This window comes from Dermacentor silvarum, unplaced genomic scaffold (assembly GCF_013339745.2).
Source record: "Dermacentor silvarum isolate Dsil-2018 unplaced genomic scaffold, BIME_Dsil_1.4 Seq13608, whole genome shotgun sequence".
NCBI lineage: Eukaryota > Metazoa > Arthropoda > Arachnida > Ixodida > Ixodidae > Dermacentor > Dermacentor silvarum.
In genome coordinates this window covers 25,695-51,690 of record NW_023605715.1, presented here as the reverse complement: position 1 = coordinate 51,690, position 25,996 = coordinate 25,695, and the positions used below count along the sequence as shown (strand labels likewise).

Below are 25,996 nucleotides of genomic sequence, written 5' to 3'. Positions count from 1 at the left end.
AACAAAAGCCTCTGGGTGAAGGGACAAAAAGTTGTTTTTTAGCAAAAGGAGAAATTTCAGTCTTTGTACTTTCCTACATAGCTGTAGCATTTGAATATTATGTTGATTCATTAGGCTAGTAGGAGGGTCACTTATTCTAAATTTAGAAAAAATAAACCTGACAGCTTTACGTTGGATCATCTCTAAAGCGTTAATGTTAGTTTTCTTATAGGGATCCCACACAATGCATGCATATTCTTGTTTCGGTCGGATGAGTGAAGTGTAAGCCAGTAATCTAGTACCAGAGGGAGCGTGCTTTAGTTTGTGCCTGAGGAGACAAAGTTTCCTGAAAGATGAGTTACATGCGTTATAAATGTGACTATTCCAGCTGAGGTCACTGGTTATTGTGATTTCAAGATATTTATATGGCTGACTTTGGTCAGCGGTTCATAGCCGAGGTTATAGACACAACATTTTATTTTTTTGTTATGGACATGTAAACAGTTTTTTCCATGTTGAATTCCATGCCCCACCGACTGCACCAGGAAAGAATGTTATGAAGATCGAGTTAAGCATTAATTGATCTTCGTGGCAAGTAACCTTGTTAAACAACACACAATCGTCAGCAAATTGTCTAACTTGAACAGAATGAGAAATTTTGTTAGTGATATCGTTATGTATATTAGAAATAGTAAAGGTCCTAGCACACTACCTTGAGGTACTCCAGAGGTTACTGAAAGTTCGTTAGAAGAGTAATGTTCAATTGAAACAAACTGCTTGCGATTAGACCGATAACTGCCACCCAGTTAATAATATAGGTTGGAAGGTCTATCGACTGCCGGTTTTTCTGTGAGGAACAAGGTCACTGTGAGGAACAAGGTGAGGAACAAGGTCAAATGCTTCCTTAAAGTATAAAAATGTTACGTCAATTTGGCTTGACTTGTCAAAAGCACTAGCAAAGTATGAATAATTGTCGTTAATTGTGTCACAGTAGAGAAACCTTTTAGAAACCATGCTGGTGAGGAGAAATTACATTGTATTCACTCAGGAATTTGTTATTTCATTCGCTATAATATGTTCGATTAACTGCAACATGATGAAGTTATGATGCGACGATATGGTCACTAGGATTTTGTCGCCTTTTTTTCGGGATGGCGACACGTGTAGATAGCCAGTCTGTAGGAAGAGTAGTCGAAGATGTTTGTTTAAATGCTCAATTCGGACTTTAAAAAAAATTCCTAATGTGCACTGTTATGACAAAACTTATTAACATTATGAATGCTAGGATATGACATCATTTTATATTTGAACAATGACTTTTTTTTTATTCGATATTGATTCGCTTCTGGCACTATTTGTATTCGATTCGGTCTCTAAAATTACTGTTCACACACCCCCAGTGTTTTTCTTTTTAGTTTTCTTCTGCACCAAGATAATTTTGGTGTACTAAATATGTAGCTAATTAAGAAGATACTTATTAAAAATAATAGAATGTGTGCCATCTGATGGAAAAGCTGTTATGCATCATGAAACATCCATTCAGTTACAGTCAGCACGCTATGTCTTCAGTAATTTTTTCAGTGCTCCTTGCACCGTGTAAAATAAAAAAAAGTTCAGCATGATTACACACACACGTGCTGCGAAACCAGTGGTCTTAAAGTGTTTAAAGAAACTAGCTCCACTCATGCCCAACTTAGGAACTCCTTCATTGTGTAGGTCATGCGGAACACGCAGCTTGTGATCAGTGGAAGCCAAGGCCAGACAACGGCTTACCACTTCCAGGCGGTGGCTGAGTCGGGCAATAATTAGTTCCTTGAAAATCACTTTTTGACCACTGGTGCCATAGTGTGAGGGTACGTTATCACACTATACTTTTAGTATTTTGTGCTATGTGTAAAGTGCGGAAAAAAAAAAAGACCACACATGACATAGCACCTGAAAATGACTGAATGTAATGTTTTAGGATGCAATAACAGCTTTACCATTGGAAGTCATGCACTTAATAAAAAATAAAAAACTTGTTTACCTAATCTCAGTTATCCAGATAATAAGTATGTACACAAAAATTATCCTGGTGGCAGAAGAGGACTTATGAGCGACACTAAGTCTCGTAATCGTATATTGTACCAGTTTTTTTTAACATCTTGGTAACATTAGCTAGGATACCTGTACTATCGTGAAAAATGATTGCTCTGTCCCCGGTAAATCTGTCAAGTGGAATGTGTCCTGCTTACATAGTTTTTTTTTGGGATGATCAAACTGTTTTATGATACAGCCAGGAATTGCATATTTTGGCATCCCTTGAGTTTTGATTTTATTACTCTCCTCTGTGCCTTTGGCCTTAGTGTGTGTGTGTATACGAAAAATAAGACATTGGGTATTCTTGTTACAGTGATCACTTTAAAGGGACCCTAAAGGCAAATACTTAGTCGACATGGACTGTTTAAATAGCTTTCCAGAAACCTCGCAATGCTTTTTGTGCCAAGAAAAGACTCGTATACCTTTATCGCAATTCAAATCTCCCGCCACCCAACCAGGGAGTGTTGACGTTGCATACACCATCACCGCCCTTTGCTGCCGTCGGGAGTAAAATGGCGCCCGACAGACGGCGTTACGGTGTTTTGCACAAAACAAAAGCTTGCAGCCATGGAGAAACCGAGCCGAGACACAGCGGTGAGCTGCTTTTGGTCAAGTGGCGTGGACCATTCGGGCATCCCGCAACATCACATGGAAGTGGAATTCTCTGCTACTTGCAGTTTGTGCGGTTCCGCGAGCCAGCAAACCAGCGCAGCACTACGTGATTATGAAACTACTGAAACGCGAAAGCGCAGGCATGCAGAGTTGAGTGAGAATGAAATCTTTCGACCACCCTCATCATTGTCAAGGGTATGCCAATGAGTTCTTTTTCTAAAAATGAAATCGAACTGGACAAGTAGCATTCTTTTTTCGTCTTATAATGCAATACAATAATGTTTTTATAATGAGTGGTTCAGTACTAGTGACAGAATTCAAATGAGGAGTGCCTTCGTCATCGAGCAAGTACTGAATGTCCCGGGGCGTCTCTAATCGTGTCCTGCATTTACATCAATTTCTCAATTAGTAAGGCTCTGTTCACTATAATATTGACGCCTTAGAGATTCTCGAGCACTAATCTATCACTTTAGCTTGACTTAATATTTGCCTTTAGTTTCCCTTTAATTTAAGGACATGTCCCACATTCAGCATGTACGGAAGCACCACGTTTAAGCTAGCCTTGAACATAGCAACCTGCGTAGCGTTTTAGTAAACAGGCAACATTATTGCTTTAGGTGCCATGAAAATGTCATGTTGTGCCATGAGTTTACCTACCAGTTTAGATTAGTTGAAAACTTCATAGCCTTTGGTGATTGAAAAATCCTGCAGGTTTATTCTTTTGTTTTACTTAAAGCCTACATGCTGCATTGACTTGTAAAAATATCCCATTTTATTACGTCTACCGTGCCTTTTAACACGCTTCATGGGCCAGTAGTTTACAGAATTCTTTCCCCTCTCTCCATAGAGTGCAAGGAACCTCACTCGATCACCTTAAGTTTCCTTTGAGTCGGCTTGCTTGCCCATCTGTGGAACATTTTATGAAAACATATTTAAATGCGGAGAAGCCTGTGATTATAACCAAAGGATGGACTACTGGCCTGCATTGTCAACGACCATGGAGGTAATTAGTAGATAACACATCTGCAATACTGTAAAAATAGCAGCACTAATTCGGGAACATTTACAAATGACTGTTTACGCCAACAGTAATGGCTGGGCATTTGGTAAACCGTGTGCCAGATCTTAAAAAAAAGAAAAAAAAAACCTTGGCACATTTTTTCGAAGAGAGAGTTAATGCACCATCATTGCTGCTCCTGTGAATAGCTTCTTTTGCTGTTTTATGCTCTAATTTACTACGATCTTTGCAACTCCTTGCTGTACACAATGGCTTCAGGCTGTCATTATTTCCTTGCTTCCTTGCAGCTTCCTTCCTTCCTTCCTGCTTCCTTGCAGCAACTTCCTCAGTTTTCTTTAATCAACATCGATGGTGTTTTACAGTCAACATCGATAAATTTGAGTGGTGTAGTGATGACATATAATATTGAATGGTGCTTCAGCTCTTATTTGAGTTGTGACTCTGTCATCCCAAATCAGAATTCAACACTACAATCAAAACCTGTGATTTTCGAACTTGCTTTCGAATTCCAGGTACTAAAAACTCTTGTACTGGTCAGAGGCTTCACTAAGCCCTTTCCTACCTGTTTTTTTCTTTTCTCTCTTTTTTAGCATAAGGTACCTTGACTATTGCAGGTGGCCGCACTGTGCCTGTGGAGCTGGGGAGCAAGTACACTGACGAGGACTGGTCGCAAAAGCTCATGACACTGGCATCTTTGTGTCCGCACCTACATTCTTAAAGAGAAGGTAAGCTCGAATGTTTCCCTATAGGGTACCTTTAGAATGCAGCAGTTTGTGAAAGTGCAGAGGAGTTTGTGCAAGCATGGCATTTTCATTGGGAAAAAAAAATTGACTAAGCATTGCTAAACCCAAGCTGACGGCAGGTATTGAAGTAGAACTTGTAAGTAGAACAGTATCGTAGCAGCTGGCTGTAATGGTCAAATTATTTCAACTGACTGAATGATACCACATTATTGGTACTCTTCACTGGTGAGGGTCGTTTTTATAGCGAAGCTGTTTATAAACTCTGTATCGTCGTTGTTGGACTTGCTAAAATGGCCACGTGACCTAGTGGGACTGCGAAAAAGAAGCTCAACAGGGGGAAAGGGGTTAGAGTGACCCCTTTCCCCCTGTGAGAATGTGTGAAGGGTGCAGATGAAAACTAGAACGGGGAGGGTGGTTGATGTAAGTCGCGCTGTCCAATACTCGTGTTGGAGGGGGAGAGCGTTAGGTGCTCCAACCATGGCGGTGTAGGAAAAAAGTAGGTCAACAGAGGAGTGGGGTGAAGGAGTTCGCGTTAGTGTTGGTTGTAGATACGAGCTTTGGTCAAGAACTCTTGTCTGGGAACGTCATAGAAAAAGCTTGAGAAATGTGCTAGGGACGCTGTCGCCCGTGGACGCCGACGCGTCCCATCCCCTGCATGTATCACCATTCAGGCGAGCCAACGGCCGCGAATGCAACTACGGCTCGGACGCTCGCTCCCATTGCAACCGGCCTACGTGGCAGGCGGCTAACACAGCTTCGCTGTTTGACCATCTTCACAAGTGGAAGGGCGCTGATTTTTTTCGTGTTTTCCTTTCCTTCCACTCCTAAATGTGGAGCAGCGGCCTTTTTCCCTGACACAGTTACTGTTCACGTGATTTGTACACAGTGACTTACTGCGAGTGGGTTTCTAATGGAGACATTAAGAATTTCTAGTCTTTTGTTCACTGATAGTTTAAAGCAGTAAATACGTAATCTCTCTCTAAAAGGCATATTTAAATGCAACATAGTCAGCCTTGGCTACTGCAGTCGTGCAAGTCGTGTAGCGATTGTCCTTCAACCCTGATGATGCAACCACAAGCGGTGTGTGCTCAATTGTACTTCGCCTTCACTCTGTCATTGCTGCCATTTGGCCTCAGAATGGGCGCATTACTGTGTTTCCTAACTGCATCTGAGTAGCGAGGATGAGAGATTGAGCTTGGTCCCAAGTGCTTACCTTTGTTAGATGATGCTCATGCAAGTCATGATTAACATCCCTGCTGGTGGGCACTACTTAGCCTTAGCATTATGGATAGATACTAAGCTACTTTGTCCTTGGTTGTCAATCTCGACAGGTCTTTCACTTGAAACAAACTTTTTTTTTTCTTCTTAGCTGGAAGTGACAGTTACCATGCCTCCAGCTCTTGTATCCACTGTGGCTGTTGTAACCTGCTGTAACAGTGATTTGCCGCACTTTGATTACTGCTTACATCGAACCACCAGCACAGAATAGTCGTTTCCCTGTCAGGCATGATGGATGGTTTGCAAAGCAAGTTTAGAAGCAGATTTTGAGGCAGGTTTCAAAGGAAAATGGCCACACTGAGAGCTGAAAGCTTTTCTAGCTGAATCTTTCTCCAGCAAAAACCAGTGCATTAATTTTGCCAATTATTATAATGTCAGATGTTTTATTAGTATTATACATTATTGGGTGATATCACTTGCATTTTTTCCTCTTTGAAAAGGAGTACTGCCGAATCTTGATGCCGAGTAGTACCAACTTTAAGCTTGTTGTTTGATACAGTTATAGGGACTATGCGCTTCAGTGACCTTCCTTCCTTGACTACGTCACTGAAGTGCCATGGCCCCTATAATTGTTGATGCCGCTAGTACAACTTTAAGCTTGTTGGTTGATACAGTTATAGGGACTAAAGCGCTTAGTGACCTTTCTCCTTGACCGTCACTGAAGTGCCATGCCCCCTATATTGTTCATGCCATTTGAAAAAAAAAAAAAAAAACTTCAAGCTCACTGATAAAAAATGACCAAGGATCGAGTACATAGACATTCAGCAGTGTCTTCTCTCGCTCAAAATGTTAGTCACTTCTGTTAACTCATGACTCTTTGACAAGAAATATGGCCTTTTATAAGTCCTCTCCACATTGCTACTATATTAATGTAGAATAAAGCATCACTTCCAATAGGGCAGTGGAATTTGGAAAGTAGCTGCTGGGGTCACTTTATTCCTTGTCAGCATTGTTTCCAGAATGTTCCCCCTTGCATTTCCACCACTTTTCATCACATTTTGTGGATTGCTCGTGATGACATTCTCATTCATTGCAATGAACTCTGCAAATGCAACCTTGGTGTTGGTGGGCTCAGCTCATTGCTGCTGCATCAACACTTGGTTACAGTATGCTTCATTGACAGCTGATGTAGGCAACCCAAGATTGCTAGTGCTGTCTCTTCGCATTTTCTTTACATTTTGGTTGTTTCGTCATTATCAGCCATATTTAGGACCACAGCAGGACGAAGGCCTCTCCCATCAATCTCCAATCGATCTTGCACTAGCTGATTCAACTGTGCGCAAATTTCTTAATTTCATCACCCCACCTAATTTTCTGCCTTGCTCAACTGGCTTCCCTCCCCTTGGCGCCCATTCTATAACTCTAATGGTCCACCGGTTATCTACCCTTCGCATTGTATGGCCTGCTCAGCCCCATTTTTTCTCTTTATGTCAACTCGAATAGAGACTATCCCCATTTGCTCTCTGACCCACACCGCTCCTTCCTTTCTCTAAATGTTACGCCTACATTTTAATGCGTAAGCATCTTTGGCGAGTACCCCAGCAAAATCTTCCGTAACGCAGAAAGTGTCACACCCATTATTTGCAGAATTAATTCATAATTGGAAATGTGAAGACATTAATGTTATAATAGTTTAAATGTAGATGATTGGTAGCTTTAGATGAGGAAGAAATGGAAAGTAAAAAAAAATGAGAAAAGAAAACCGTTCTCATCATGCCCCCTTGAAAGCTTACTTTCCCACATTGGTGTGCATGCAAGGAAGCCTGCTTGGGATTGCAGAGTATAAAAAATAATGGAATACTAGCTGATTGGTAGATGTGATAATAGTGGAATGACTGGTTGCCCTAAAAAAAAAAAAAAGGAAAAAAGCGGTGATGGTCACTATGCTCATGTCGTAACATAGAAGGAAATCTGTAAAGGGGGTTTATTTGGGTCAGAGCGGCAGCGAGAAACGCAGCACCAGCAGGTAGGGCGTAGCCAGAGAGCGAACTGGGTATAGCCACACGATGGCAACGGGGCTGTTCAGTGTGCCGATCTTCTTCCACAATCACCCCCCGGTATGGAAGAGTAGCCATCCTGGGGGGGGACCTAGGGAGAGTGCAGTGGATCGTAGTACGGCTTGAGCCGGTCAATGTGTACAGTCTCTCGCCGCGACAAACAGAGATCGGAAAATGGCGACACGGGTTCAACCACGTAATTAACTGGTGATGTTTGTGCAACCATGCGGTAGGGCCCGTGGTACTTGGGAAGCTTTGACGAAAGACAGGAGCAGCAATAGGCAGGACCCAAAGCCACACGAGGGAGTCGATGGCGAAAGGGTGAGGAGTGGTTTGAGGTCATGGCGCTGTTTTTGGTGACACTGTTGAGCAGACGTCAATGAACGGCAAGTTGTCGGCATTTCTCGGCATGCTGAGCGACTGTAGCAACAGGTGAGCAGTCGGCAGGGTCCGGCCGGTAAGGAAACCGAATCAATGGTGCTGGAGGGCTGACGGCCGTAAAGCAGAAAGAATGGTGAGAACCCGGTAGTGGCTTGGAAGGCAGTGTTATATGCGTATGTGACAAAGGGAAGTACAGCATCCCAGTTGGAATGGTCTGACGCCACATGCATTGATAGCATGTCACCAAGAGTTCTGTGAATCGTTCAGTTAAGCCATTCGTCTGTGTGGTGATAAGTGGTAGTTGTCAGTGAATAATTTGGCATTCTGATAGGATGACTGCAGCAGCGTCCGAGAGGAATACGCGACCCGATCGCTCGCAGTTAACGAGGTGCGCCATGGCGGAGAACAAAGTTTGTAGAATGAACGAGGCGACGTCTTTTGCTGATGCGGCAGGTAAGGCGGCGGTTTCAGCTATCGTGTCAAATGATCTACGGCGACGACCATCCATCGGTTGCCAACGCCGTAGATGGAAGAGGCCCGTTAAATCAATGCCGACACGGTCAAATGGGGTGAGCTGGGCAGGGAAGTGGCTGGAGAGTGCGGTCGACACATTTGCATCGCTGGCAGGCAATGCAAGCGTACGTATTTGCGGATGAAGGTGTACATGTTGCGCCAATAGTAGCGTAGGCGAAGCCGTGTGTAGTCTTCGACACTCCGCCGTGACCACACTGGGGGTCGGAGTGAAAAGAGGAGATAAATTGTTTCGATGGTGGCGGGGCACGACTAAGAGCCGTGTGCGGCCGTCATTGTGGTAGTTGCGGCGGTATAAAAGTCGTCGCGGATGGGCGAAATGCTGGGCCTGTCGGCGTAACGCTCGAGTTGCCGAAGCCGCCGGAGGGTTGGACAAAATATTGAATATCTGACGATCCATGGGTCTTTTCATTGCTCCGAGGCCATGTCCATGATGTCAAAGTGGGGAGATCATTCTGTCGGTAGGAGTACTGGCGTCTGAAGTAACTGGGAAGCGCGAGGGAGGGCATCGGCATCAGAGTGTCTGCGTCCAGAGCGATTGATGACACGGATATTGTTCCTGGAGGCGGAGGGCCCACCGAGCGAGGCGACCCGAGGTCTTTGAGGTAGATAACCAGCAAAGAGCGTGATGATCCGTCACCACGTCAAAGGGTCGACCGTAGAGATATGGGCGAAATTTTGAAGGCCCATCATGGCAAGCACTCTTTTCGGTTACTGTGTAATTGACCTCAGGTTTTTGTAAGGGCACGACTGGCATAAGCGACTTCGCATTCGGCATTAGTGTTCTACGTTGTGCGAGCACGCACCAAGGCCTACACCACTGGCGTCAGTGTGAAGTTCTGTATGTATGCTTGGGTCAAAATGCGCAAGATTGGTGGAGACGTAAATAGGCGGCGAAGAGTGGTAAACGCTTTCTCAGAGGCTTCCGACCAATTAGAAAGTGCATTGTCGCCTTGGAGAAGTTGGTTGAGGGTGCGATCACAGTAGCGAAATTGCGAACGAATCGTCGAAAATAGGAGCATAGTCCAATGAAGCTGCGTAGTGCTTTCATGTTAGTGGGCTTCGGAATTCGGATACGGCATGAAGTTTAGCAGGGTCGGGAAGAATGCCTTCTTTGGAGACAACGTGGCCTAGTATAGTCAGTTTTCTAGCTGCAATAGGCACTTCTTCAAGTTAAGCTGGAGACCAGCATTCCGGAGATAGGTCAAAACTTGATGTACCAGCAACCCCGCACCTCCACCAATTGTAAAGGGGTTTATTTGGGTTGTAGAGCGGCAGCGAGAAACGCAGCACCAGCAGGTAGGGCGTAGCCAGAGAGTGAACTGGGTACGAGCCACACGATGGCAACGGGGCTGTTCAGCGTGCCGATCTTCTTCCTCACAAGTCATATGAAATAAATAAAAGGAAATACTGTGTACTCGAATCAGCACAGAAAAGAAAGAAAGAGGATGACGGAGATGTAGAACGACTAGCTATGGCGACCAGGAACAGCGAGACATTCAAAGCGGAGAAGTAGGTTCCCAGCTTCCACAGAAGAAATGCAGCTTGTCTGATTCACAAAATAATGTTGTACGACGTAGCAATAAAGAAGATTGTATCCTGTGATTGTTTTAGAATGGAATTGTGTTTGGAACTTATGATCTGGTCTAAGCAGGATAGAAAAGCTGACACAAAAGCGTAAGCATTCTTTGGCACCGGAAAAGCGATGGGTAGACATGCATAAGTTAGGAAAAAGCAAGTAAGCAAAAGCAAGTAACAGATGAGCCAAACAATGCTTATGCATTAGTAGACAGTTCTCGGAATTTCTGTAACATTTTTTCGTTCTATGGCTCTATGCGCGGTCCTTAACTTGTTCTTAAGCTTCTTTGTTTTAACCTCCAAGTTTCTGCCCCGTATGTTAGCAACGGTAGAATGCAATGATTGTACACTTTTCTGTTCAACGACAGGGTAAGCTCCCAGTCAATATTTGGTAATGCCTGCCGTATGCACTCCAACCATTTTACTATTCTGTAAATTTCCGTCTCATGATCAGGGTCCCCTGTGAGTAATTGACCAAGATAAACATACTTCTCTACAGTCTCTAGAGGCTGACGGCAATCATGAATTGTTCCCTAGCCAGGCTATTGAGCATTACCTTTGTCACCTGCATATTCATCTTCAACCCCACTTTTACACTTTCTCGGTTAAGGTTTTCAATCATTTGTTGCAATTTATCCCAGTGTTGTTTAACAGGACAATGTCATCTGCAAACTGAAGGTTTCTGAGATATTTACCTTTGATTTGGTTGATTACTGCCAAGGTATTTAGGTTGTTCTGGCGGACAAAGCCTCTCTTGATCTTGATGTGGTGACCAGGCTGGTAACACTGCAGGGCTCCTTGGTTCGATATCTGGCAGTAATGTGCCATTAGAAGGGGAAGCAGAGTGCGTGTTATTACTGCAGGATTATAGTGCTCATAGCGCTCCAGAAATTGTTTGCGGATGTCTTACTGACAATCCGTACCTGGCTCTCCGTGTTGCGAGCACTGAGGCTTTTTGTTCTCATCTGTAAGTGTTTTTTCTCTTGTTATACAGGTGAAAATTTGCAGCTGAAAATTTGCAAAATGTAGAACATGCTTCTTGCGAAATTAAATTATTCAGTAACATATTAACTGCAGTGAAATGAGGAACTTTTTTTTTCTTTTTGTGTGAGCATGTAAACCAGGAAATTGTGTCCAAACCAGGACCAACAGTGCATATTTAGGGCAAGTTTGATGGCGCATATCTCCAAACTGGCATCATTCTGGAAAATCATTCCATGTGGATACCCTTGCAAACTCACCGGCTACAATTCGTAAATTGCGATTAAAGTAATTGACTCAAAAGATAATTTGCAGACTTATGTGAATTAGTTGGATATGTGTTTCGATTTCTCATGCAAGTAATGTCTGCCTCTCTGAAAATTCAGTTCAAGGACTAGAATTAGTATTTTTTTAAATTCCATAAAACTTAAAATGATCACCCTGTATAGTACCATAGCTTTATCCTGCACTTTGTCAAATCCAGCTTTATAATTGTTACGATGCCACCTGCATGCAGAGAATATCCTTCCTGTCCCCTTTCATGCTTTTTTTATATACATTTTTGATTGTTCTCCTGACAGATATACAATACAGCACAAGCAACAAATTTTTGCGCTTTTATTTAGGCGTTGGCGTGTTAACAGCATTTTGAGTGAGGCCAACAGGAATTGCCACAGTGTTATTGGACAAATCAGCTTCAAAGTTGTGGGGATGCGCGACTCTCGCGCGTCTCCTGTAATCCGGCTTCACCGCGTGGCTAAGTGCCGGCGGCGGTCGTGGTGGTTGCGGCGCATTGCGAGAGTGTCGCGATGCTAATGCCACCGAACGGCGGGGTGACTTGGGAGAAAAAGGTAAAGGCGCTTCCTCTTTGGTGGGGATCGGCGACCAACACGCACGAACGCTTCGCACGTGCGCCGGCCCGCTTCGCGGGACCATCTCGCGAGGCTAAGAGCAGGACACCGGTATGGACGAACACGGATCGTTCTAACGCGCCACCGTTCGCGTGACCGTACACGTGAATGACTAGGCTGGTGTCACAGCATGGGGCGAACATATGCGCTCGCTATCGGGTCGCGGTGAGTCGGACTTCTTTGATTTGTTGCACGCCCATGTGAATGTTCTATTGGTATTAATTCGGCTAGTGTGTATCAGTGTATGAAAGGTGCAATAAATGCCCTTTTGATTGTTTGCACTACTGTGTTGTCGTTCCTTTGTCCCAAGAGCACGTGTGGACCCCACATCTGGCTGCCCAACGTGGACCTCTTGGGGCATCGGACGACAATTTTACCAGTTTTGCTCGGTTCGAGACAACCTTTGTTTCAACCGAAGCGTAGTCCTAGCGGATTTTGATCGCTAGTGTCGGCGGCGTGCTTTCTTGAGCGAGGCGACGGTCGCTGTAGCGTGTTTGAACTTTTCAACATGCTAAGCCTTTTTCGCGAGTGTTTTGTTGAAGTACACTTGTCGGTACGAGAGCCACGTGGTCTGCATCCTGGAGAGCGAGGCCTAGCGCCCGCAGAGCATTGGCAAGCCTGAAGCGAGTGAGTACGGAAGCCTCGTGGGTGGTCCGAATTTCTTATGTAAATAGCTTCTTCTATATCTTTGACTTCGGAAGTCGCGGCTCAGGGAGCGGGTGGCCGCGGCCACGGGTGCCGCTACGGGCTGACTGTTATTGCGGCCTGGCAGGGCGCTCCGACACCGTCTGGGACGGTGGGCGCCGTCAACTCAGATGCTGTGTGCACCGAGCGGGGTAGGACCACCTTACAGAGCTAACGTCTCCTCGCCGCTGCCTGTTGTTCCCATTTTGGCTGATGTTTTTTTTTTTTGATGCCGGTTGTTGTCAAAGTAGCGATGCATTAGGCCTAAGGCTTTACAAAGCCGCCTGTTGCACGTTGAGGGACACACCTGGTGGACCGTGGTGTTGAGGTGTTGCACATTGCTTCCCTCATTAGTTCGCCTCGCACGAATTGAAATTCTCATTCGACTCAAGAAATACTTTGTTCACGTGAACTTAGCATCTGAAATGCCGCCCGAAATTTTGCTAGCCGAATTGAACATCGTACCACGTGGGCGATGCGTATGCCGAATTCCTCTCCCTTGCACTACTTTAGTGTTTGTCGAGTGCGTTGAGTGTACGCAGCGTGAGCGGACTTACCCCTGGTTTGCTGTCACCTGTACATCGTCTGCGCTTCTGCCCCGCCTATGAACGAGCCACCCCTGGCAATGGAGATGCCTGTAGCCAGTTCGGCGCAGTGACTTCGGCGGCTGCCTACGTCCGGCTTGCAACGCTCGGCGGCTGGGAAAAGAGCCGGCAGTCACCAACGGCTACTGCGGCTCTCGTCAGCAGGGCGCGTCGGCGCGAGCGACGCTTGCACTTGCCGGACTTCTTGCGTCGCCGTTTCCGGAGTCCGCTGGAGTCGTGCCATCGAATCTGCAGAGGTGGTGCTGTGACCAACGGATGCCAGCGTGAACCCCAGAGACAATGTCGGCTCGCATGTTGTGGATAACGTGTGACATTTCCTCGGCGCGACCACTGTCGCATGTACTAAATTTTGTTCGCGACGCGCGCGTTGATAGACCGTGTGACATGTTTCGCCGGAGTATGTGTAGTGATTTAAGGTTGGGGGATGTGGGGATGCGCGACTTTCGCGCATCTCCTGTCTTCACCGCGTGGCTAAGTGCGGCGGTGGTCGTGGTGGTTGCGGACATTGTGAGAGATGTGTGCGAGTGTCGCGATGCTAACGCCACCGAACGGCGGGGTGACTTAGGAGAAAAAGGTCAAAGGCGCTTCCTCTTTGGCGGGGGATCGGACCAACACGGACGAACGCTTCGCGCGTGCGCCGGCCCACTTCGGGACCGTCTCGCGATGCTAAGAGCAGGACACCGGTATTGACGGAACTGGATCGTTCGAATGCTCCACCATTCGCGTGACCGTACACGTGAACGACTAGGCGATGGTGTCACAGCATGGGCCGAACATATTCGCTCGCTATCGGTCGTGGTGAGTCGGACTTCCTTGATTTGTCGCGCGCCCATGTGAATGTTCTATTGGTAGTAATTCGGCTAGTGGTGTATCAGTGTATGAAAGGTTCAATAAATGCCCTTTTGATTGTTTGCACACTGTGTTGTCGTTCCTTTGTCCCAAGAGCACGTGTGAGACCCCACAAGGTAAACTGTATATAAAGCGCTAGTGATGTGATGGCCAAGGCAGAAGTTTGCACACCTCTTTTCAGCAGCAGTCGTTCAGGATATGTGACCACTGATATTTCAAGGATATTAAAAATCATAGTTTTTATGCAGTGTTTCTGTTCAGACAACGATTTGTCTAGTAGTCCAGCTGATATTTTTTTTGCAACGGGAAGTCAGTGTAGCATTGGCTGGCATGCAGTATGACAAAGAACAAATCTTGGCTTGTAATTTTTGCACTAATTGCATGTATTTATTTAACTTCTTTTGTAGGGCCCAGATGTAGGTGTAGGCTACATGGCTCAGCATCAGCTGTTCCATGAGGTATGATTATCAAGTTCTTACATTCCTCTGAAATGACTTTGCTCATTAGTGTCACCACATGGTAATACCTTTCTTCTTGTACAGTTAAACCTGCTTATTGTGACACATTGGTCTCGCAGTTCGGAAGACGTTTCAGAAGCACTGAGTGTCTTGTACTCCACACATGAAAGCGTATGTGCAAACTTCTTCCATTTATGGATTACCAGGTTGTAGGGAGTCATGGTCAGCAGTAGCAAAGCAATGGCAACATCTTGTGATGATTTGTCGAACTAAAATGCATTCGAAAATTTTTTTGGTCGCATCAGTGTTATTGTGGAAACAAATTATCATAAAGGTATGGTACGTCAACGATTATGTCGCTATTAACGCTTCACACCAGAAGTTAGATAGAATGTGCAAGTTGCAGTATTAGTTCTGCGTGCTCTCTGGTCGGACACTGCATCATAAGATGGGCTACCCGCATTGTTCCTGCCACAAACCTCTCTGGTTACCCGTTAAACACGAACTGTGAGAAGTTTGCAGACACGCTAAAACTTCTAATTCAGGATCATACTGCGTAGGGATTCTGCACAGTGAAGCATTACGATGATGTAGCAATGCACAGGAGCACAGATGGCATGGTAGGTGGTGTGCCAGTGTGCGTCACAGGTGTGCTCGCAGCGATCATGTGATCATCGCTGTTCCAAGCACGCCTCTTACGTACGAGGCACCAAGTGCTCTTGAAATCGAACTGCAACTGGTCATAACATACGAATAAGAAAGCAATCGTCGCACCCTGGGGCAAATGAGATTTTTACCATGATTACTGGGTCAATAGCTACTGATTAGGTGCCAAAAACCAGAGCTGTAACAATTTGGTGTCAGTACTCCTTTAATTTCCCTTAAGCTTCCTGGGATTCATATCCTTCCTTCCTTGTCACTTTTGGCTTCAAATGTACGAATTAATATTTTCCTGAAGTGTATCTCTTTATTACATGAGCATTTCTTATAATGGCCATTGATGTTCATGTGCTTCTGCCGTGCTAATTGATCTCATGTGTGGTGGTCCTTCTGTACCTCTGACTACCAGCTCAATAGATTTTTAAGTTTTGTTGCCACGAAATGCATTGGGCCTGTCTAGTTTTGGTCTAGCATCATAGAATAAAACTTCGTGAGAAAATGGCATGAGCATACAGATTTTTGTGGCACTTTGGAGGTGCAATCTTGAAACTGGGGCAGTGTCAGCATTCCCACAGAATGGACATATCTTTAGCACTTCACTCCATAATTACAAAGATGTGTGCAAAGTTATTGCTGAATGTTAATTAGTGATTGCCATCAAGATCTTATTAATAATGTACCAAATCCCGTGTCCACTGCTGCAGTGATGCTTGTGCCAAAAAAAAGTGCTCTTATCTCTGCTGCATTGTCTTCAAAAATTACTTAAGTTGCTGGGACATCTGGTACTGTACCACTGAATGAATCGCATTGACAGGGAACTTTTTAACTGACACCCCATATTACAGTTATTCGCGAGTGCCCATGTCATGTCGCTAAGATGGTGATCACTAAAGGTGATGCGAACTGGTAAAAGTTGTAAACCCAAAATTACACTTATTTCACCAAACTGGGATGGTGGAAGCGAAGTTTTCACATTAGTTATCCTATATTGGCGTGTTTTCATTCCATGAGTATACTACTTGACGTTGCTATTGCCTGCAGTCCTCCTTCTGAGTCTTCATTCAGTGGTTGGCATGGGCAAGTTATCTCATTATTGCCTTCATTTAGCTTTTATTATTTCAGATTCCAGACTGCTAAATGACATACCTACCAACCTTACTGCTGCCTTTCGAAAAGATAGGAGCCTGACATAATCTTTGGTTTGGTCCTGAAGGCACTGTTTCTCCATTGCATCATGACCCAAAAAACATATTCTAGCACAAGTGAGAGAACCGTCCCATTGCTTCTAACCTGTTGCCAGAATGTTTCATGACAAGCTAACAAAATAGCCCTCTCTGTGTGTGTTCCGCTTTGCAAGAATGTCAGGAAAGCGGTGCCTGTTGGTTTTGGTTGTGTGGGCTGTATTAATTCCAAGTGGCTGTCTTAAAGGGCTGTCTACCGCTCCAAACATGTCTTTGAAATGTGGTGGGAATGAGAAGATTGGGTGTTACATAGACGTAAATGAGCATGCTTTTATTTTGTAAACAAGGAATTATATTTTGATGACATTTGATGTTGCTTTACGGTGAAAAGTGTTCATCAAACCGTGCACTGTCACATCACCTAAACCCCACAGGTAGAGTAATTTCGCGTTATATACATTGCTACATTAAACTGTATTTTATGTGCTTCGGCTAACTTTTCTTTGCATCATAGCGTAATTTCTTTCTTATTTTGCAGTTAGTGCGTGTTGAAAAGTGGCTGCCTTTGTGCAGATGAATGGATGGGTGTATTAGTGGGTCCTCAAGTGTGCTGCTCTGTGAAATGGTGACTTGGTTCAGCGAGTTTCATTGTGGGAGTGGTGTGACGGTTGCTGTTGTATTCAGGATGTTGAAATGCATTGCACTTTTATAAGGTGTGCTATGCCACACAACACCAGTGTAGGCATTCCTTACCACAATTTCCTGCTAGATAGACCGTCACGCAAAAGCTTGAATTTTGGCCACCTCTCCAACAGAAAGACACAGACTATGCGGACTCTGCTTGTAGGAAAACACTGAGATTGTAAGTGTCTGGAAAAAAAAAGGACGTTTATCCAACTGGTTTCATGCTGAGGACAGTTATTAGGTCATATTTTGGCATTAACACAAAGTAACTATTCCTGTGGAAACCCTGTGCACATCCTTTGTCACATTTACCAGCATTGTATTGCTATCACATCCAGTAATCAGTGTTGCGGGCATCAGTACACAGATTTAACTCTTTTGTCGCCGCTAGAAATGTGCTAATTTTGGTGCTTTTATGTTCTATCAGTGTAGACATTTGGGCTTGTTGGTGTAACATGTTGCAGATTTTGCAGAAAACACACGGACGTAGAACGAGACACCACAGGCGCTAATTTCCAACAACGATTTATATCCGGATGGACGCCACTTATGTACCCTCACTTTTTTCCACTTGCTTCACAAGCACGTGTCTACTGACACGGTACATGATAGTCTAATATACTTGCAGACTAATGCAAGGCACAAGCACCTGTTCATATATATAAGGACGCACTTGCAGACTAGGCAAAGAAAAAGTTTAACGCATGTGCAGAATTTCAACTCTTTTGATAGTGACAGGGACGATTTGCTAACACAAGCATCGCCGAACTTTCAATCCGAGCACTTCAATGATTAATGAGTTAATCCGCATTTGCTTCTCTCAATAATAACTGTATCTTCGCAGCGGGTATCTTCGAACTGTATCGTATCTTTGAAGCGATAACTGTATCAACTTAACTGTATCTTCAAAGCGTATAACATTTTCAAAGACGTAGTGTAGTCTCGCAACGTAAACTGCACTAGTAAAATTGTAGCCTGATAACTGAAGTCGCACTTGTATATTAGTCAAACACAATGATCAAAATAACACACTCATGAGCATCTACAGTTTTTTGAGACATTTTAAGCAACCTATACATCGGATCGGAAAATTAGACAACCCTAGAAGCTTCTGTGTTTCTTTGCTGCCTTTTTAAAAATTATGTTGCCGGGTTGACCAAAGCACAAATTTTGTCCATTTATTGAAGTGCTAGGACACTGGAGGCTAGTTTTGATGCCACTTCCAGTCGAAGTTTCATTTTTCCTGACTTCCCAATCTTCCAAGAATTGTGAAATCTATAAGTAGGTAAAGGGCTGTTGTCATTTCAGATACATGATGTGTAGAAAGACTGTAGATCCAATTGATCGATTTTCTATAGGTGGGTAATGAAAGAGTTAAGAGGAGACTATGCAAAAGATGTCCTAAAAATTTCTGCTCGCTCTCTAAAGAAACTAGTGCACGTTTAGATAGTCCGAATGGCAGTAGCGCACCAGGATCTCTGCCAGGGGGGTGTGTGACAGTTTGCCAATACCATCTAAACAGCACTAATTTCGATTATTTCACAGGAAATTGTCAAAAAATGCGCTTTTTGCGAGTGTGCAGACGATTGCGCGTCTTACATCTTGCAGTACTCAATGCGTAAGGAAAGAAAAGGGGTTAAACAAAGGCGGGTTAAGTCGGCCTCAGGGGGGGGGGGGGGTTACAACCCCCGAAACCCCCCCCCCCCCGGTCGGATGCGCCACTGCCGAATGGTAAGCTTTCTATAACGCTACAAAATAGGAGGTCCTTGAAAAATGGTATAAAGTCCCTTTAACATTCGTGATTTGACCATTCCAGTGTCTGTGGCATTCTCTAAACTGGATATCGCTTTTTTTTTTTTGCCACAGCTGAGCTGCTGCTTTGTTTGCTGTCATAGGCTAGAAAAAAGCTGCTGCTTGTACAATTTTTGACCGCATGCAGCAAGTTAACTTCTTGCAAAAGAGCAGTCTACAGTTATTTTGCATTACAGAAGAACAAGTCAGAAGTTATCCATGCTCGTGTTCTCCAAAAACGACTCACAGTGCATTCTTTTTTGGTGCAAAATAGAGGTGGGGCAAACATTGTTCCTTGCATCCTAGCTGAAACTGAATTGATGTAGCCCGTCCAAAACGTGCACAGAACTGACTGGAGAGACAGCAACCCAAATGGGAACACACTGATAAGTCAGTTCAGATATAATTTTTTTTAAGGCAGTTGAGACATTAATTTTGCAGAATGCAGATGGTGATAATATTCCACCCCCCCCCCCCCCCCACCACCCCCCGCCAAAAAAGTGTGATTTTCAGCTAGATGAAAAGAATAGTAGCAAGGAAGTATTTTTCCTTTTTTTATTTGAAGTTTTTTGTTCCTTTATGTTCTTTCATTTTCATTGTTGGTTAGGTATGGTGTTCAGCATGATAATGATTTAGCATTAATTAATTAATTAATTAATTCTTATTTGTCGGTTTCTTTGTGAGCACTTCTATAATTGCTGAATAAGAAATGCACAACAAGTAAGGCTCCAGAGAGTTGCATTTAGCAGCCATTTAGCATGTTTTTGCATGCATTGCTTAGATCTTTCAAAATTTAGCAGCAGGCGAAGAAGGTGATGTTTTCGTTCTAGGAAGTCTTGCTTGCATGTTTAAGTTTGTCGAGCTCTGGAAGGCTATGTTGTCAGCAACTTCTTATGGCTTGAATATTTTTTTGTTACTTGAGTGCCAGTGATGACAAAAAGGAAGGAAAGCTTTTATTAAGGTGTTCTGAAGGCTGCAAGTGGCACTTATTTGGTGTTTGTCGTATTGTTGTTCTTGTTCAGGTGTTTGGAGAGAAGTACATTCGACTGTATGGAAAATCACAAACACCTTTCCTGTATGCTCATGAAGAACGCCTACTTGAAAATACAAGCCAGGCAAGTGATCTGATAGCATAAATGCTATGACACACGAAACTGTGGCCCCATTTAGTACAGTTTTGTTGTGAGATGGTACTTTATATAATACGCACAAAATTCTGCACCCTATGGTGCACACTTATGTTGTCGGTGTGTAGAGCAAATATAAAGCACCATTTATTGCTCCTAATTTTCATTGATTTCAAAAGAAAACAAATATTGAGACATGTAGAAGGTAATAGAAAGGAAGTATTAAAAATATTGTCACTTCTTTATGATGAAACTAACTGATAGGCTGTTTACGCATGAAAATGTTGCTTTCCGTGGGTGTCAGGGTTACTTTGATAGAGAAGTGTGGGTTCATGGTACAGTTAAACCTCCATATAACGAATTTCTGGATATAATGAAGATTTTCTATTCCCCGCCGTTGCTCAATAGAAGCACATGTATTAACAAACATAACGATAGTGGCGCGGGAGACCCCCCTCGAATAACGAATTTTCCACCCCGACAACCTAGATATTCCGCTGCAAATTTTGTCATTTTTGCGCGAGCAGCAACCGGAAGCACCTTCTCCGCCGCGATGGAATGCGAAGCGAGCGCATGTGGGCGTGCGTGCGAGGCTTGCGCGAGGCGGGCCTGCATCCCTCGACCCGGCGATCTTGCTGCCACGGCGTGACCTTCCCCCTCCCTTCATTCAAACCTGATCCTGCCGCTTGCTGCAGCTGGCCTAGCCCACCAAGCCGGCACTCTCCTTTTCCAGTTGATGTTGCCGACGCGCTGGCAGACGCTGTGACCCATCATACTCGATGAGCGCGGACACGCGCTGTCAAACGCTGGCGGCGTGTGGAAGCGCTGCTGCAGAAGCGAGTGAAGTGACCTTCGTGCTGTTGTCTATCGCTTCAATGTAAACTGAACGCCGAGAACACACAGCACGCACAAAGCTACGAGCCGCCGATGCACTTACACTACCTAGACTCTGCCCCAACGCAGATCGCTTTCAAGATACGGCCCACGCGACCGTGCGCCGCCGCGCAGTACGCAGTTGATGCCAGAGTACAGTACAATGCCGCCCGCTATCCCTCCCCCCTCGCTCCCTCGCCGGTGCCTCGAGTGCAACGGAAGAAGGCGCGCTTCCTCCCTGCTTTTCTTGCGCGCGCGAGATCGACGCGGTCGTCGGCTCCCCTCGCACGTTTTCACTCGCACATACAGCATACGGCGAGCGGGCGACTGCGTTATTGCCCTTGGACTTTATACGGAACATCTATGAGCCAAAACCAATTTTAGGGCCACAATGCGTCATAGACACCATCTTTAGATAGCAAATACGGATCTCAAGGGCCATACTTTTGCCGGCGGAAACCGAAAATACGTCATAGTTGTTGCCCCCGGCACCTTGGGCGGCCAATGCCATCATCAAGCCACCAAGCCAAGCGATATGAAAAGTCAAAATAGCCACTCGGGCCGACGCGGGGTGGCAGTTCGCAATGTATGATGCGGGAACGGTCCCACAGTTGCAACGCAACAGCGGGTTTACCAATGCATTGGGTTCTATGGGAGCTGTGCCGGGACCGGCCAAAAACGACATAACAGCCGAGAAAACGCAGCACCCGGGAACGTAACAGAGGGGTTCTACTGTAACACTATACGACGCTACGACGCCATCGTTACGCTCGCTCTTCGTTTCCGATGCCTCGCGCTTGTGCGCAACGACACGCGTCCACGCATCCAGTACCTGGTGTGACATTCCAAGGATGAGTGCTTCGATGAAAACGGAAAACGGGTGCGCGTTAGAATCGAGTAAATACATACGGTAAGCGTTTTTTTTTTTTAATTTTCGTGCCGAACCTGCATATAACGAAATCCTCTTTATAACGAAGTTTTTCGTGAATTTGTCAATTTTGTTATATCCAGGTTTAACTGTAGTACCATGACTGTTGCACGACTGTTTTGTGTCAACAAAATTCTTACTTGAAATTGAAAAAGGGGCTTATAAAATGAAACAAACCCTACTTATATTATAATGCTTGAACTTCCTGAAAGATATCTTACCACACAAGAAAATTAGGGTGGTTTTCTACAGCAATATCTGCACTATGTGAGTGCTCTTTACTTGCATGCTAAAGAGAAATTTCAACCACTTAAAGTTCTTAACAGTCTCTGAACTCTCAAAACATAGAGCAGCATAATTACCTGGGCTGGGGTAATGTAATGATTCTGTAGGTGGCCTTTCTTCTCTACAGGTGGATGGTTTCATTTTGTCTGCATGTTAACGAGTGAGCCAGCAGCCCAAGGTCGCGTTAAGTGCCCGGCCTGCGCTTGCCTTAGGTGCTGCTAGATGCAATGTGGCACCAACATAGTGGCCTAGAGTACTTTTTTACTGCTCAGTACATTTACTAGAGGGTAAAACGCTTTGTGCAAGTGGCCCTTGAAAGTAAAAATTAAAGTTCTTACAAGCAAACCATAGCAGGCAAAGCATAGCAGAAACAAAATGTAATGCGAAGAAACAAGTCGGTAGCACCTGAATAGTGACAAGTATGGCTAGTGATTGCTGAATTTAATGTAATGACAGCTTTCATGTAATGTAATTTACTCTTAAATGGTGCCAGCCATCATTGTCAGTAAATTGCTGGTTATCACTGCCATTCTTAAAGCTGCTGAAGAAATTGCAAATAAGGGAATATCCAAGGTGTCCCTACTATCATGCACCAAGATTTAAAAATATGCAATGCAAATGCCATGTAGCTGGACAGAACCAAGGTAATGTTTGCCGTCGCTTGGAGATACTCAGATTATTTTTTGCATTCCACCTAGTTAGATAATTAGTCTTAATTAACCAACTTCTTGCTCAATACGTGCTACATAAAAGTTTTTCCGAGCGTGAAAGAAGCCCTCGAATACACACACAGTGCCTCAACCGGCCAGTTCCCCCCCCCCCCCCCCCGCCCCCTCACAGGATGAGGAGTTTCATGGCAAGGAAGCACGTTTGGGGGCTTTGCTAATGTGAGGACTACAATGTATATAAAGAAGTGGGGGGGGGGGGGGGTGGGTTGATGGTTGAAGTTAACATGCTGATTTTATTTTTGCCGTGAAGCTCTTATTTGTGGTTCTGTAGCTTGTTCGAGCAGGAAAAGTGGTCAGTCAGTCCTTGTGTTGTAAATTGTCCTTGTATGCGGGTGAGTTCCTACTAGAAAAGATAATAATCTCAAACAGCCTGAGCATCAATTTGATTGTATTAATGGTATTACGCTGTAGATTGAATCAGGCATACATACCATGTCACATTGATTTTGCTTGCAAAGTATTTCACGTAAGGAACATAAATGAATAAATACTTGCATCAGCTTAAGTAGATATAGCATCGTTTTCTTTTTTTTTTTCGTTTTAGTAGTTTGTCACAGTACACCTTCCATGCAAATAATTGCAAGCAGTCAATGAAAAAAGGCCAGGGAGGCATCATTTCTGTAACATGCTGAATATTTGTGTGCATAGTTATACATAGTTAAGCACTGGGTTTATTTATTTATTTATGTTGACATTAAAGCACCTTGTATTTTTGAACATGGGCTCTTTAAAGGGGTCTCCCTGAACCACCCCTCGGGCTTTGTGAAAAAACACAGCCCACGGATTGCATACACTGCTGTGTATATCTCCGCCAAGTTTTGCAGTTGTGCGCGCCATGTGGAGCTCAGAAGCAGAGCGTGAAGTCAACTTTTTCTCAAACAGCTCTTTTCAAACGAGGCCTTCCCACCTGCTTCGAAGCTGCCAGTGGCTTGCATATGTTGTCATATCCAAGATTCCCATAGACTAAAGAAGGGTGTTTGGACCAGTGCACTTCTCCCTATTGTTACTGTGTATCAGTAGCGCACCCAGGATCTCTGCCAGGGGGGGGGTTGACAGTTTGCCAATACCATCTAAACAGCACTAATTTCGATTTCTTCACGGGAAATTGTCAAAAAAATGCGCTTTTTGCGAGTGTGCAGACGATTGCGCGTCGTACATCTTAGTTGCAGCACTCAAATGCGTAAGGAAAGGTAAGGGGTTAAACAAAAGGGGGGGTTAAGTCGGCCTCAGGGGGGGGTTACAACCCCCGAATCCCCCCCCGTCGGTGCGCCACTGCTGTGTATATTTATTGACACAGTTTAATAAACAGGCTGAAGCAAACGAAAATCAGCATTTCAAATTTTTATAAGAATTACATATATCTGGAAGAAGCCAACTTTCTTCCGCGGCCGCCTGCGTAGGAATGAATGAAACTTTGGCCACACTGCTTATCAGTGTTGTAGCTGTTGGGTGTTGCTAATTTCGATTAGCTTTGAACACCCAAACTAGCCTCGAACCATGCGAAGCTTAAGGTCAGACCGCACGCATGCTTCCCAGCGCGCGCTCACTCCTGGTCGCTCTTGGTTAGACGCCTTGGCAGACTTCACTTCATATTGAGCTATTAGCAGCGCTTCAAAATGCGAAGTTGGATGTGGCTACTATCCATCGGTCAAGCTGGTGCTGGACAAAGCCGGTCTGCACAGCATAGCATGTTGATACTGGAGCACATGAGTGTGAGTGTGAGTGCGCACTCCAGCACTGTCATGCACATTGCAAACGCTGTGCATGTGCACTACAGTTGCATGTAGCTGTGTTTGCTGCATAGCGTAGATACCACAGCCTTCCAGGGTACCGATATGAGCCAGCTCGCTGAGTTTATTGCAGCTCACTGAGGACAACTGTGCATGTCGTTTGGCACATCGTAGGCACCAAAATCGGAAATACTGATATCTATGTGAACATTCAAAATCAAATTGAGCTATGTGCCACGGTGATGTTTAGTAGGCAGAGCATTGTTGGCACGCCCTGCTCTGCCATAGCCTTCGCAGTGCAAGGCATTGAACAAGGAGTGGGAGCACTGTGAGCGGGATCAAGTCAATCTTTTATTGCCAATAACTCCGCTTCTGCTGAACGCGTTGAGGTACTTTTGCTGCAAAGTATTCCTGAAATAGTCTATTTTAACATCTAATGCATTTCTTGACTTCGATAAAAAGTGTTTCAGGGCTATTTAAAGGCAGTAGTTTTGATTCAAAGTACTTGTATGTTCCTTTTTTGATGACTTATTGCAATGCTGACCATTGGCATGCTATAACCAAAGAGCATTAACAAAGTAAAAACATGCCTGTAATTTGTGCCTGTGCACCAGTTTAGATTCTGACGTTATCTTTATTAGCACTAAATTTTAATGTGAAGTGCCATGTATACACCATTAATATTTGGTTTCCATACAGGTGGACGTCGAGGATCCAGATACTGAGAAGTTCCCATTGTTTGAAAAAGCAGAATACACTGAATGTGTGCTGAGACCTGGTGAAATGCTTTTCATTCCCCCAAAATGTTGGCACTTTGTACGCTCTCTTTCGCCAAGCCTCTCTATAAGCTTCTGGTGGGAATGATGAACTGTATCAGCAATTGTTAACTCTGCATGTGCCTCATTGAATGCCATTGTTTAAAAATAAAGATGTGTATATAACAATGGTGTGCACTGGCATGGAAACAGCAGCAGTGTGACGAGACAGCAATGCAAGAAGTTTATGAGGAATATTAGTGTTTGCTCATAGTGGAGAGTAGCGGGAATCATTGGGGGGGCAGTGATTTTAATGCAACTAATTTGGCAGTCGATGGGACCTGCCATGGCGTCTCTCTGGCTATGGCATTCTGGTTTTTAGAGCGAGGTCGCAGGTTTCATTTCTGGCCACGGTGGCTCCAATTCGATAGAGGGGGAATGCGAAAACTCTCGTGTATAGATTTCAGTGTGCGTGAAATAATACCAAGTGGTCAAAAATAGTGCAATTCACCATGGTAAAAACACACATGGCTTGTTTTGGACCATCTCATTGCACGGTTTTGATGTGTT

The 25,996-nt window shown here is 44.5% G+C and overlaps 1 pseudogene; it reads left to right on the top strand.

Annotated features, from left to right (window-relative positions):
• LOC119434617 (lysine-specific demethylase 8-like) overlaps window positions 1-25,615 on the top strand; it is a 33,118-nt pseudogene extending 7,503 nt beyond the window's left edge.
• The last annotated feature ends 381 nt before the right edge of the window (window positions 25,616-25,996 follow it).